Here is a 12,500-nt window from a genome sequence, read left to right on the forward strand (position 1 = left end):
TGAATGCCTTCCCAGAAAGCCATGAACTGCTAACAAAACTTTACAACGATGTTTTGCAAAATCCTAGTTTGATGCCCTCTTGGCTAGTTAATGGTTTAACATTCCTGCTTCCAAAAAATGAGGAAACAAACGAACCAAAAAATTATCGCCCCATAACCTGCTTAACAACAATGTATAAGACGCTAACATCTGTCCTAACCGAGTACACCTATAGTTTTTTAATAGAAAGTAGCATATTCCCTAATGAGCAAAAGGGATGTAAACGTGGATCTTATGGTTGTAAAGATCAGCTACTCATCAATAAGATGATCTTAGAAGATTGTCACAAGCGACACAAAAACTTGTCAATAGCCTGGATAGACTATAAAAAGGCCTTTGATAGCCTACCACATAGCTGGATTAGGAAATGTCTGGAAATGTATAAAATAGCTCCTACTCTGCGAAACTTTTTATCTGTAAGTATGAGATCATGGAGAACCACACTGATGTTGAACAATGACAATGAATCTCTAAATGCTGGAGATGTAAGAATTTCATGTGGCATTTTCCAGGGTGACTCACTATCACCACTCCTCTTCTGTCTAGCCCTAATACCGCTCTCAAAATTGCTCAATGATGCACAGTATGGTTATAAAATATTTGATAAAAATATAAATCATCTCATTTACATGGATGATTTAAAGCTCTTTGCAAAAAATGACCAACAACTCAAAGGCCTACTAGCGATTGTTAAACAATTCAGTGATGACATCAGGATGCAATTTGGCCTTGATAAATGTGCAAAAGCTATCTTTATCAAAGGAAAAATGACAAATACATCTAATGTGAACCTTGACCAGCAAAATGTCATAAAAGAGTTAGAACCAGCGGAGAGCTACAAATACCTAGGGGTAATTGAAGGGGACAATATCAAGCACTCAGTGATGAGGGAAAGGATCAGAAGAGAATGTTATCGCAGGGTGAGAGCAATACTGAAGACAGAGCTGAACGCGAGAAACAGGATCGAAGCGATCAATGCTCTAGCCATACCAGTCGTGACTTACAGTTTCAACATCGTTAACTGGTCAATTACTGAAATATGTAATGTTGACAGAAAAATACGAAAACTGTTGACAATGCATAGAATGCACCACCCTAAGGCAGATATAGAACGTCTTTATCTGCCAAGAAAAGAGGGAGGTCGAGGACTACTACAGCTGGCATTATCAATGAAGGTAGCCACAATTGGCCTAGACACCTATATGAAAAACTCTGAGGACTGGATGCTAAAACTTGTCTTAAAATATGAAAGCAAGAAAGCATCTTACTCAGTAACAAAGCAGGCAAAGGAATATCTAAGTGAATTCCAATTGCAACAAATTCAAGAATTAGACGAACTAGAAACACCTACAGAAAAAGCTAAGCGCTTGAAAACCCGTGCTAAAATTGCTGCCTTAGCTATTATGACTGAAAAATGGCATGGAAAACCTCTCAATGGCAAATACCCAAAGAGAGCGAATAATGCAGATATTGACAAAGCCCTTACCCACCAATGGTTAATGGCCTCTGGATTGAAATCAGAAACAGAGGGGTTTATCATAGCAGCCCAAGATCAATGCCTACCTACAAAGAACTACCAGGCCAACATATTAAAGAACGGCAGCTCCCCATTATGTCGTATATGCCAACAACAAAATGAGACCATCGATCATGTTGTCTCCATGTGCAGTCTGCTTGCGCCTACAGAGTATCTCAACAGGCATGATAGAGCTGCACAATATATTCACTGGGTAATATGCAAAAACCTGGACTTGCCCCATGATAAAAACTGGTGGGAACACAAACCACCCCCAGTACTTGAAAATGATCACATTGCACTCCTCTGGAACTTCACCATTCAAACTGACAGAAAGATAGACGCAAATAGGCCAGACATCATACTGAAAGACTTCAGACAAAAATCATGCCTCCTCATTGATATGACTGTCCCAATTGATATAAACGTATCTGTCAAGACCTACCAAAAACTGAGCAAATATAAAGATCTTGAAATAGAAATTAGCAAAATGTGGAATCTGAAGACGAAAACAATACCTATTGTCATAGGTGCCCTGGGAATGACAGCGAAACGGGCTGATTACTACCTAGCTCAGATACCAGGAAACCCCAAAATGGCTGAAGTCCAAAAGATAGTGCTCATGGGAACTGCCCATATCCTACGTAAAATACTGTCTATGTGATCTCAAATTTTAAAGCAAACATAATTTTCTTATGGTTTCTTAAACATTCACTTGAACAAAACTGTACAAATCCAAATATATGGTACCCTAGGCATAACACCTACATGAACTTCTAACTTGTTGTCTCTTGAGGGTGAGACTTGGATCCAACTTGTACAAATGCAAAACAAAAGTCAAACATAAAATAATAATAATAATAATAATAATAGGGATAAAAATCCAAATTTACAGGGAAAAATTCAATTTAATTTATCAAAATTAAGATTAAATTAAATTTCACAATATATAATATACAAATATATGATTTAGAGAAAAAACCACAATTATTGAATTCATCCCTGAAAATCCACAATCACATATAGAAAATTTTAATAAGTAAATACACTAAAAAGACCTATAATAAAAATCAAAAAAGTACAAAGTAATAAATATTACTATTCTAATATTTATTATTTTGTACTTTTTTGATATTTATTATAGGTCTTTTTAGTGTATTTACTTATTAAATTTTTCTATATGTGATTGTGGATTTTCATGGATGAATTCAATAATTGTGGTCTATATATATATGTATATATATATATATATATATATATACATGTGTGTGTGTGTGTATGTGTGTGTGTGTATGTATATCTGTCTGTCTGTCTGTCTGTCTGTATGTATGTATGTATGTATGTATGTATGTGTGTGTGTATATATTTAACAAAAAGTAACATTATTATTTGTAAATCTCTCAAAGAGAGATATTCAGTATCAGTTCTTTGAAGTGAAGACTATTTGTCAACACACAGTGGCTCTCCTGGATAGGATGATTGTTACCGTTGTTTAGTCTCAGAATACATCGTTTCCAGCTGGCTATACGACAGAATATCTGTGTCATATTTTCGAAAATATAAGGACACATAGTGTGTCGTATTGTCAGCTGGAAACGATGTTTCCTGGGATTAAACAATAGTAACAATCGTCCTTTCCAGGACAGCCACATTATGTTGGCAAATAGTCTTATATATATATATATATATAATGCATTACATTATATTATATTAAATGTGTGACCCTATGCTTAAGGAATATGTGTTTGGGATGAAAACAACAAATACCAGTTTATTTTTAAAAGTCTCCAAATCAATTAATGATACACTTTCAGCAAATTACACAACAAGCAACTTAAAAGAAATATTGTCTTCTATTTGTCATAGTAATTAAAATACCAATCACTTTTCCAACAGATTTGTTGTCATTCTTACTCTTAATATTGAGCGTTTCTGCACTCCTTATTTAGTTTTACCCGTTGTATTCCTCAGATATGTCTTTATTCATCTGAGACTGCTGGAGAAACGCTTTGCAGAAGTCGATGTAACAAGAATGTACAAGCGATTTTGATGAAGACAGAATATATCACTTGTAAGTAGTTTTAGTAACACCACCTGAAGCTATTCGCAGCATCTGCTACTGTTGGTAATGCTCAAGATGATATTGCTCGCTTGAGTCATTTGATTCATCAACATTGACTTTAATACATTGTAAATGTAACGAATGAAAAGACGATAGAGAGAGAGAAAGTTTGAACAAATATTGTATGAGCTTAATGCTTAAAAGGAGTACTGTACAGCGTCTTGACGTTCCGGACTTTCAAAGACAGCATATGGTCTGGGGCTCTCAAAGAAAGTTGGAGAGGTTTTTAGTAGTTCCTAAGGCACCATGGAGTAGTTGAGTATTTATTTTCATAGCAAGAATTAGGAGGCACCTACATCAATGGGCATAGATATCAAACGGAAAACATTCCTTTAAGCTTGTTACCAAACCTCTATAAACACGACTCATATGTGCCGCATCAGTAAAACATTCTCTAACAATTTTGTCAAATTTCAGTCTTTTTAGCTCCTCCACTTTTTATTAACTTCCTTCAGTCGAAGACGTTGCATAAAATCTGTTGACGTCATCAGCGAAAACAGACTATCCTGAATATATTTATATCATTTAATACACTGCCTAAAACCTTAGCCATGATATAAAATGTACTGCATTTTAGACAATAGGCGAGGTTCGCTGCATTTGTGTATTTAAATAACTTTTCATTACCCTCTGCTTGCAAATGATTATTCATGGTCTGAAGATGTAGAAGTTGATCATATAGGCGTTAATGCGTTAATAGTGTAGAAGTCACCATGGTTAATTTCAGGAACTTCAACTCTATTACTGTGGTCCTCTGTGTGACCTTGCCGCGTTATATTTTGTGGCCACTGAACAATATCGTTTGGATACTAATTTTCAAGAAGAAGCAGTCTCTGTTTCACGCAATTGTTGCTTATGTGCAAAGTTTTGTTTGACCTAACACCGATGTTTTGTGTTTTGCGTTTGTTCGAGTGTCCGTTCCCTCTATCATAGACTGTTGGCGCAAGGAAATGTTCATATAGTTTGTGAACAGAGTTGTCTTTATCCAGTTTTCAAAAATAAAATATTACTATACCTGGACACACAACACGAATTACCTAAAGGTCGACATTTATCAATGTTAACCTAGGATAAAGTTTAAATCACTCTTGACTCTATCAACCTAGACGCCTGATCAAATTTCTTTGATTAATATTGTATCAAAATTACCGCATTTATTCCAGTTTCAGTGATATTATTCTGAAGAAGCAGTAGAGCACCATGCGCCACATTCCGTTCTTTGTCATTTTCGCTACTTGAAATAATACTTTTACATTCAGTGGAGCTAGGCTCTGTCGGGGCTCGACGGCTTTTGTGACATCCTGACTGTTGCTGTTGTCAAAGCTGTTCGTGGCGAGATTTAAGAAAGTCGTATGGGTTATAGATAGATCATTTTTTTTGTAACTAAATAATTTTCAAAAATTATTCAGTTTATGTTGCAATTCTTTTTTTTATTTCATTTTTATTTTTTTATTTTTTTTTTTACTTTTACATGCTGGAGCCCCTATGAAAACCCAGATGCAAAAATCAATGCGGGAAATCTTAACATTTTTATATATTTTCTTTGTCTTTCTTTTTTTTTATTCTTGTAATCAGAATATATTTGTTTGAACCATTCTTTAAGTCTGATGCATTTACTATAAAACTCTTTTGTGTGTTTTCTTCAGAGCACATAATATTTGATTTAGTGCCTGACATGAACAAAACATAAACTAAGGAGAGCTACCTATATAGCTTCGATCGACGTTATTATAAATAGATTTCGTAGTGAGCGTGTTCAGCTTTCCATCCTCAGGATGTCATAAACGAAAAATGTGCTTAGCGTATAAGAAGGGAGTTAATTGAGAGAAATAAGAGCTTTAGCTTAATTCATCTGAAAATGAATTAATAACGAATTTAAGAATGTTCTTTCATTATTAGATGGTAATTAATTTGCATTCATTGTTAATTCGTTAATCATTTTGTTTTCTCTATCTAAGTTTTTTAATGTTTTTCCAAAATTTTCCTTGTTTTCCTCGAATTTCGTACGTTGACTTTCTACCAAATTGACCATACGACCATGTATGCATGTATATCTGCAAAGCTGCTCGTATAAATATATTTGTGTGTGCGTGTGTCTGAGTGTATCTGAATGTGTGTGAGTGTGTATGTGTGTCTGTCTGTATGTGTATGTAACCATGCATGTTCATATATGAGCATATGTGTGTGTTTGTGAATCAATGTATATATATCAAATGCGGTTATTTATAGAAAATACAACGTAATAACGATTTCAAAATAAAAATTTGAAAACAAAAATCACTAATAAATACAAATATCAGAGGAAACGAATGGATGAAAGGATCGGCAAGAATGAAGAACGCACATAAATAAAAATAAATAATCAAATAAACAAACAAACAAACTAACTAACTTGGATGATAACTGAAAAGATAAATTCCTGACTGTAAAGTTCAGGGTAGAATGTCACGAAAAGAAACATAAAGTTAGATAAGACGAAAACCTCTATTTGGTGCAATAGATGCGTGAGATAGAAGTATTACGATCGACTTTCTCAAGTCAGAAAAATAACAATGTGTGTGTGTGTTTGGTTTTATGAATTCTTTACTTTTTATTTTATTTATATCTATATTTATTGGTTTGTTTCTTTTTTAGTAAGTAAAATATGAGGTTCCTTAACTCCTTTCATTCTTCGAATTTTTCCTGTTTTATTTTCTACTCATGTGATATGTATTTCTTCTTCATACGTTCTTCCTTTAGTTTTATACGTTTCTCGCTAGAGTTGCTGAAACAACCGGAGAAAATATTCTACTGGGTTCAGCAACTGTGATGTATTTTCGATTCTCATTTAAAGCTTACGTGCTTCAATAAACCACTGCAAAGACCCAAAACAGAAAAGCTTAAAAGACATCACACACGCAGAGACAAACAAGTTCACTTCATTACCCTGCGTTGTTTTAATTTTGTGTACGGTACAGACACACACATACACATACACATACATATAGTATATTATATATACTTACTGATGCATTCAACGCAAAGGTAAGCCTATTTCTCATATGTTCTTTACATTGCTCTTGTGTATCTTTATTGTGTTTCTGGTGGTTTTGGAGCCTTAGCTCTGATTTTAGCAAGTGGTATTATATGCCCTACTGAATCTATATATATATATATATTAAAATATTAAAATTCAATACAAGGAAAATAGTTTCCTCTTATAGGGATAAAAACATTCAGTTTTTCATTGGCTTAATTGTCTAATATCCAATTTAGTAGAGAAAACTTTACAATTCACATGGTTATATATTAAATTTATAAAAATGAAAACAAAATGGTGATATACATTTGACAATTCAAAAATTAAAATTTATTAACATAATATAATATTATATTATATTCTTATAATAATATAATATAATACATAATAAATATTAAATACACGTTACATATAATACAGATCCGTGAAAAGACCGAATTCAGCTTTTCCTGGATCTGCAACTCCTCATATATCAAACATTACACTGAAGAGATTCTTACCCACTAACATGGATTTTTATAATTTCATTATGGGTAAGAATCAAAATAACTGTATGTAATTTGTATTGAATATTTATTATTTGTTATATTATTATAAGAATATAATATAGTATATTACGTTAATAAATTTTAATTTTTGAATTGCCAATTGTATATCTTCATTTTCTTTTCATTTATATATATATATATATATATATATATATATATATATATATATATATATATATATATAAGTAAATAAATGGAGTTGAACGCAGGTGTTGTTCCAATTCTTTTACTTTCGACATATGTTTCGAAGACAGCATTGGCTTTATTCCAAAGGAAATAAACGGTGTAAAATAATGTAATCTTCTCATCAAGAAAGAAAGAGAACCCATCTCAGCAACAAGACATTATAACAATTTTGATGGCTGCATAAATGATAAACAGTACGCTATTAAGTATTTTTAAATAACTGTTAGTAGATCTGGCGTCAAAGGTAGACCATAGAAAGAGAAGGGGTAAAGAAATAATAAATAGAGAACAAATAAGGGGAGAAATATAGAGGGATATGATGTTTGAAAAAATTTTCAAAGGCTTGGAAGTAGATTTCTTGAAATGTTCAAACTATACAGACTGGTATAATCATTTATATGAGCTAAAGGTATGTTTCTGCCAATATATATGTCATATATATATATATATATATATATATATATATATATATATATATATATATATATATATATATATATATACATTATATATAACATTATAAATTATTATATAATATACATTTGTAAGACGACGAGCTGGCAGAATCGTTAGCACGCCGAGGGAAATGCTTAGCGGCATTTCGTCCGTTCTAACCTTCTCAGTTGAAATTCTACCCGAGGTCGACTTTACCTTTCATCCTTTCGAGGTCGACAAGTTAAGTACCAGTGAAACACTGCAGTCGATTTAATCGATTAGTCTCTTCCCCAAAATTTCACGCTTTGTGCCTTTAACAGAAAGAATTCTATAATGTATATTTGTAAAATCAGTCATGAACGTTATAGATCATATATATAATATGCACGTATTATATTTGAGCGCGCGAGTTAGTGTGACTATAATTGGAATTAGAAGAAGTAGTGAGTGCGAGAATATTCATTTGAGCTGGTTTGAAGATTTTCAAACAGGGATGACAGTGGACTCGACACGGCGGTGTAGAGGAGCTTGAGACACCGGTGTTTCGGAGATTTCACTTCACTGTGTCTCTTCCGTCAATTATACATACAATATATATACGTGTGTATCCGCACGCACACACACACGCATACACACACACACACACACACACACACACACACACACACACACACACACACACACACACACAGATATATATATATATATATATATATATATATATATACATAGCCGTTTAAGTTAACTATCGGAGGAAGAGCTCAATAATGTGGTAGAGATTAACACATGCATATAATATATATATATATATATAATACATACTATAATAACACACACACACACACACAAACACACACACACACAAATACACACACACACACACATATATATATATATGCATACAATGCATATATACATACATACATACACACATACATATATATTATTATATTATTTTCTTTGTATCCAAAAATAAATGCGTGTAGGTGTATATAGTTTTTTTATGTGAGAGAGCGTGCATTTATGTATTCTAGATACGTATGTTGGTTTTTTGTTTAGGTTTTTTTTGTCTCAGTTTTTTTCCTAATTATATTTAAAATATCCGTTGGCCAGAACAGTTATAGCTTATTTAATAGATAGACTTAAAAATACATTAATATGTTCCTGTATCTATTTCTTTTTCCCATTTTACAATTTATTTGCAAATATCCGGTCAGCTTTTCCGACATAGCCTCTTTGTTTTCCTTCTAATTTTCGTTTGGTAATACCTTTTTTGATGTTTCCCTTTAATTATTTTACACTAACGAGAATGGTAATACATAACTATTTTAATTATTATTATTATAATTAATGTTTTCTCTTACATGATTGTATTACCATTTGAAACGGTCGTATGTGGAAATCTCTTCTCCATTTTTCTAATTGGTAGTAATGTTTTATATAAGATTTTATCTTATACATGCTTATAACAAACAATTTACTATATATATATATATATATATATATATATATATATATATATATATATATATATAAGCAAAAACGCTAGTTCTAAAATCTCTCTAAGAGATCAACGCAGTTGTACTAACAAGTAATGTTCGTAGCCACTTTAACATGGTTATCCGTTCGAATGGGCTTTACTGCGATTTTTTAACCCCAAGTGGACATCTCCTCTAGCTGGTTAACGATGCACAGTTGCATCGGAGATACTGCGAGCAAGGGAGCAAACCCCTACCACCTTCTAGCAACGAGACCAGCAGGCAAGCCTGGTTTCGGGCTATTTCTTCAATACTGGACACCTCATCTGCTAGAGATGGCAGTAGTTCGCTTCTGCTTGCAATATATATATATAATTTCAAACGATGTACATCGCTGATTTTGCAACAGACAAAAATGCTAGTTCTAAAATCTCTCAAAGAGATCAACGCAGTAATTGCACTAACAAGTAATAGGCTGATCTCTTAGAGATATTTTGGAACTAGCATTTTCGTTTATTGCAAAATCAGCGACTGTACCTCACTTGAAATTTTATATATATTGCGAGCAGAAGCAAACTACTGCCATCTCTAGCAGACGAGGTGTCAAGTATTGAAGAGAGGCAGAAATAGTCCGAAACTAGGCTGGTCTGCTAGTTTCGTCGCTAGAAGGTGGTAGCCTCCCCCCCCCCCACCATGCTCGAAATATTCAATTGCAGCTGTGCATCGTTAACCAGCTAGAAGATATATTCTCTTAGGGTTAAAAAATCGCAGTAAAGTCCGTTCGAACGGACAGCCAGTTGAAGTGGCGACGAACATTACTTATATATATATATATATATATATATACATATGTCATACACATACACGTACACACACACACACACACACGCACACACACACACACAAACACACACACACACACACACACATATATATATATATATATATATATATATATATATATATATATATATATATATATATATATATGTATACATCTCTCTTTGAATTTATTAACACACCGATGGCTTATGAACCATCCAGCACTTCCTAGAACACCGTCTCTACCAAATCCGGCACTACCATCCTCTTCTGTTAAACTGAAGTCATTTTCACTTCTAATTGCTTCTCTTAATTCGGTAAGTTTTTAATGCAACTCAATGTGCTTAATTTACGAAAGCCTCTTTGTCGGCCATATTGAAGTACTGATTTGTATTCACTTCACAGGATACATTCCAAGGAAGTATATCAGCCTTACTGAAGACTGCATCGTCGTTACGACACTTATTAGACAGCACCTCAAGAGTTTTATCTCTTACTCTAATTCATTTCACCCTACCTTAAATTTCACTTCTACCATAGCTTCCTAGATATTTCGAAAATCAAACTCTCTTAGCTATATGCCCGCAAGTTTTCCACATCTGAAAGTGTAAATCACTTCCGAGACAGAAATGACTTAACGTATCTGTTGCAATACGTCGCATGTACTTTACGCATAAACTCTTAATATATAGCCATATAGCTAACAGCCCATCGAATTATTAGAAATGCAAACGAAGGGAATTCATACCAACCCACCATATATACATACATACAAGTGTGCGTGTATATATATATATATATATATATATATATATATATATATATATATATATATATATATATATATATATATATATATATTCTTTTATTCTTTTACTTGTTTCAGTCATTTGACTGCGGCCATGCTGGAGCACCGCCTTTAGTCGAATCAAATCGACCCCAGGACTTATTCTTTGTAAGCCTAGTACTTATTCTATCGGTCTCTTTTTGCCGAACCGCTAAGTTACGGAGACCTAAGCACACCAGCATCGGTTGTCAAGCGATGTTGGGGGGACAAACACAGATACACAACATATACACACATACACATATATATATACATATATACGACGGGCTTCCTTCAGTTTCCGTCTACCAAATCCACTCACAAGGCTTTGGTCGGCCCGAGGCTATAGTAGAAGACACTTGCCCAAGGTGCCACGCAGTGGGACTGAACCCGGAACCATGTGGTTCGTAAGCAAGCTACTTACCACACAGCCACTCCTACGTCTATGTATATATATATATATATATATATATATATATATATATATATATACATACATGTATATGTATGTATATATATATACTTGTATGTAAATAAATAAATGGAATGAAACGCAGGTGTTATTCAAATGCTTTTACTTCCGACATATGTTTCGAAGACATCATTGGTATTATTTTTTTTAAAAATGGTGTAAAACAATGTAATCTTCTCATCAGGGAAAGAAAGGAATAATCAGCGTAAGGGAGATAACCGTTATTTAAGACCCTTTTTTCATTCTAAAGGTAAATCGAAGTATTTTAAAGATAGTTACACTAATAATAAGGCAACTACTAGCAAAACTATTTGGTTGATTATTCCTTATGGGAGGCAAATTAAATCTAATCTTCCTTTCCAGTTCCGTGAAACTATCATTTAGAACTTTCCAAAGAATTCTAGGTATTACTCGATTATCAACTCGCACACGGTTAGGATTAGTTTTTCTAACACAAAAAATCTTTCACAAATTATCTCTTCACATAATATTAGTTTGTTAAATAGGAATCAAATTACTGAAAATACCAGCATTAATTTAGCTTATACTAACCATAGTAATATTAACAACAAGGTTATTGTCCCTGAAGTCAATTCCAACAGAATTAAGTTTATGTCTAGTAATTCTAAGACTAAAAACTCTATATACCAGTGTAAAATTACTTCCGGTACCGATGTCCTTTTTTATATAGGTAGTTCTTCTTCTCAGTTTTCTCTCTCTTTCCCTTTTCTCTTTTACTTGTTTCAGTCATTTGACTGCGGCCGTGCTGGAGCACCGCCTTTTGTCGAGTAAATTGACCCCAGGACTTATTCTTTGGAAGCCTAGTACTTATTCTATGGGTCTCTTTTGCCGAACCTCTAAGTTATTGGAACGTAAACACACCACCATCGGTTGTCAAGTGATGTTGGGGGGACAAACACACACACACATATATATATATATATATATATATATACATATATATATATATATATATATATATATATATATATATATATATATATATATATATATATATATATATATATATATATATA

The sequence above is a fragment of the Octopus bimaculoides genome, chromosome 16 (assembly GCF_046866305.1).
Source record: "Octopus bimaculoides isolate indiv1 chromosome 16, ASM4686630v1, whole genome shotgun sequence".
Taxonomy (NCBI): domain Eukaryota; kingdom Metazoa; phylum Mollusca; class Cephalopoda; order Octopoda; family Octopodidae; genus Octopus; species Octopus bimaculoides.